The following is a 4,040-nucleotide window of genomic DNA, read 5'->3' on the forward strand; positions in this document are numbered from 1 at the left end:
GAAGCCATCATCTCCATTGTGAATGAACTGGACAGAAGGAGTTGGGGAAAAGCCGATGCTCCAGTTGTGAAGGCCAATATCTTCTCTAGTTTGGATGGCCCTTCTTCTTCTATAAAAACAAAAATATTATCACTGGTAGTTGGTCCAATTAATGTGTATGTGAATCATCTCTAAAGCAATTAACATCAGCTGATACTGAATAAATTGTCCAGTAAGAGTATTTCATTTCTCAAAACCAAAGCGTCTAAAATCTGAATGCCTCTTATAGCAATGAATTTATAACAGGTCTTTCATCTTTCAACATTCGCAGGTTGCTTTGTGATAATGTTACGACTACCAAAAGGATAAAATAAAAAGAATGATACTAAAAAAACAGATGCATCAGTTTATTTCACCATTAAACCATTAATTACCTTCTGCAGCTTGGAAATAGTCCCTCCAGAAAGTAACGACCATCTCCTCAGCAGCTCTCTTGTTGCTCCCTTCTGGAGAGAGACGAATGCTGAAAAGATCATCCACCTGTGTTCGGCTCATAGCAGAACAGGGGTCGAAACCTGTCTGGATGTCGTCGTATTTGGTCCAGAACCCCAAGAGTTTTCAGTCCTTCACAGAATCTGTACAAACAACATGGAATAATTGTACAATCATAATTCAATTGTACACTGTCAAATTGTCCCTTGGTTTTATACAAACATATATATATAACAAATATAATAGATTTTGTGAAGCTAGTCTTATACCTTGTTGGTCAATGGTTAAAATTATTACTCGTTTTGAGATTGATCTGACTGTACAACAACTAACACTGAATACCTTTGAAATGGACCTTGAACCTAGCCTGGATGCCAGCCGAACTTAGCCCCGCCCACAAAATTCGAGGTCGGGAAGTTCGGTCTGGAGTCGCTCCGTTGAGAAGCAATTATTGCCCGAACAGGATCTGTTCGGACCAATCAGATTGTCGGACAGATGATCAACAGTAACAGAATCAACCACGTCACCAAAGAACGCTTGGGTTGGATTTGTTGAGATGTGTAGATTCCACCATCGCGTCTGTTACAGAACATATCGACAGCGCATTCATTTTAAAATCCTCAGCGGAGGAGCCTCAACAACTGCCCGAAAGCACAGTAGGGGAGCGCGGGGCACAAAGTAACACTTTTTGATTTTGGCTAAATATTTCTAAAACCATTTGAGTTTTATTGCTCATATTTTTATACAAGCAACATACATATCTCTGCTACAAAGGTGCACTGAAAGTTTGTTTGTAGGACCTACCGTTCTTGAACAATTCCCCCGAGAGTGGCGATAGGTGAAATGTTACAACCAGCCCCATATGCGGGGTTAGTTGTAACAGATAGAGGGTTAGTTGTAACACTTGTTAAAAAGTTGGATTTAACACAAATAATTCAATAGCATTGTGCTATACACCTAATAAAACACGTCTTTACTAAACTCTGCATAATATAATAGTTTAATTTATGGATCTATTAAAAAATAATATATATAAAAAAAAAAAAAAAAATGTAAAAAATAATAATAAAATAAATTCTCATTCTGTGGACAAAAGAAATGCAATACATAGTTGTTCACGCTGTACTTAAATACTTTCAAAATATTGGTTTTGAAACATTAATGCAAATTAAAGACTTTGTGGATTAGAAATGGCATATAATTATAGGTGCGGCTTAGTTGTAACACCGCGTTACAACTAGCCCCGCTGTGACGCGTTTACCTCAGGACTGGCTAGCACTCGCTAAGCGATGGTCACATCTTTTAAAATGGTACGATGTTTTAGCCAAGAGGACGGTGCTCAAGGCAATATAAGATTAGATACACTGACTTTCACACACTCTTTAGAAATCGAAAAATACTTCTGACCAAAAAAAATACTTTTTTTACGCCAAAACATAATTTCTTCTCTCTCTCGGAGACAGCGGAAGTAAACAGAATTCCAAATTGACTGGAACACATCTAATGGCAATGTCATTACATGCCCTGAAGCACAGCCACTTCTACCTTGTGCAACCATCTAAAAAAGCCGTGTTACATTTAACCCCGCGTTACTTTGTGCCCCGCGCTCCCCTAGCGTTATATGGTGGAGCGAGATAGAGAGAGACTGAAGAGAGAGAGAGCGTTATATGGTGGAGAGAGATAGAGAGAGACTGAAGAGAGAGAGCGTTATATGGTGGAGAGACAGAGAGAGACTGAAGAGAGGGACCGCCGGCGCTAGAACAAAGCCGTGAATCAGAGAAATAAAACGTGTTTTCGCCGATTCATCTCTAGAAATGCGACTATAGCGAGCATGTCACTATCATTAACGTTATCCACATTTATATTTACAAGAAACAAATGATATATCCAGCTTCAAAAAAGTCTAAAAGTCGGAAGTTAGAACGAATGCACTGTGCAAAGAGTGGTTGCTATGGAGACGATATACAGTGTTGTGTTCTGTTGACGGTTGAGTTGAGTTCTGTTGCTCTGATTGGTTGGAGGTCTATCCAATGAATGCAGAGGCATTTTTTTTTTCTGGTTCGGTTGGAACACGCCCAATAATCACAGCCCAATGGAGCGGTTTCAGACTCACATTCTGACTAGAATCTGAGTATGACCACGTCAGGCTACCTTGAACCCTGTGGATGACCTGAAACATGACAATGTCTTGTACCAGCAAATCCCTGTCTCTTATCGACCGCATAGGCCTCAGACATCCTGCATTGGCCAAGTAGTCAAGCAAAGGTGCATTTGACTTCTCAAGGTCCTCAAGGGTTGTACTTTCAGATACCTAGCATCACAAGAAGCAGAAAGATGGCTTGTTATGGAAGTTTCTTATTAGTTGAGAACCTTCTAATAAGAGAACCTTTTAATGTAAACTAATTCTAATGCAGTATAACATTCAAAAGCTATCAACTGACCTTTTTTACTTTTTCCAAGAGTAAAAAAGAGTCTGTGTCAGCTATGTCTTCTAGTTTTGGATTTGCTGAACCATTGACCAGAAGACAAAATACTGTTGGCGAGAGGAAGTTTGGTTGTGGACCGCCATGTACCAAGCTCACTGCAATGGCTTTCCAGCATTGTAGTACCAGTCCTCTCTTAGAGCTGCAAAACAATGGCATGAAAGGAAAAACAATATTGATAAATACCACATTTCGGCAAACAAAAACTGGCTGTCAATTAAAGGCCGGGTCTCGAATGATGACCGGGGGCCATGGTTGACACAAACAAATAAAAGCTAGGTCTAAAACATGAGTTGTGAGCTGCAATATAATATGCATGCCAAGGATGATGTACATTTCCAATAACTTAATCTAATAAATTCAGCAATATAATTTTGCTTGGTCCAGGGTGAAAAATACTGACTTTTCCTTTTCAGTGTGACGATCCAAATTCAGTCACTGTGGATGCATTTCTTAGCAAAACTGGATTTTATAGTACCATACATGTTCCACAAGATGACAGTAGCCAAATTTCAAGGGCCATATGGGAACGTTGCAAGTCAAACATTTCCACAACACATTGCTGCAAATGTTTCATGAAACTGTAGAAAACAGATACAGAAAGTGCTGAGTTTGAATTTACCACATAATGCAGTAACTGTAACAGGGCAAACAGGGGCAGATTAAAACGCTTCATACTAAAATATGCTTAAAGCCCTGCCTCTAAAACAATCCCAGCCTGGTACTTTCTGCAGTTGAGATAAGTAAAGGCCCCTGTCACTATTTGAGGACATACATTAAGACACGCTACTACATGAAACCATGGGATTTCCAGTATAATATTAAATAAACTGTAAATCAGTTCAAAAGCTACAAGTTGCATGTCAAAATCACTATCAATTAAAATGGCTCACATTATGAATTTTTAGAAAAGCCTGGCATTACCAGTACTGTCAAGAGCCAAGTTCTTGCCATTTTCTTTTCCCTCAAACATGGGTGACCTGGCAATAGTCTCCATCAGCAGCCTTAAGAATTCCCTTCTTGGGCCTCCTAAATCAACTCCTTCAGAGGGAGAAATCCCCATGTCATTGGAGAATTTTACACAGA

The 4,040-nt window shown here is 39.3% G+C and overlaps 1 long non-coding RNA gene across 1 annotated transcript; it reads right to left on the minus strand.

The window, feature by feature from the left end:
* Positions 1-524: 524 nt before the first annotated feature.
* On the minus strand, positions 525-2,759 carry LOC120552669. The gene is made up of 3 exons (XR_005638062.1): positions 2,630-2,759; positions 814-833; positions 525-614 (listed from the first exon to the last, which is right to left on the minus strand). It is a non-coding gene; the product is annotated as an uncharacterized LOC120552669 (long non-coding RNA).
* Positions 2,760-4,040: the final 1,281 nt, after the last annotated feature.

This window comes from Perca fluviatilis, chromosome 22, assembly GCF_010015445.1.
Source record: "Perca fluviatilis chromosome 22, GENO_Pfluv_1.0, whole genome shotgun sequence".
In the NCBI taxonomy this organism is placed as follows: Eukaryota; Metazoa; Chordata; class Actinopteri; order Perciformes; family Percidae; genus Perca; species Perca fluviatilis.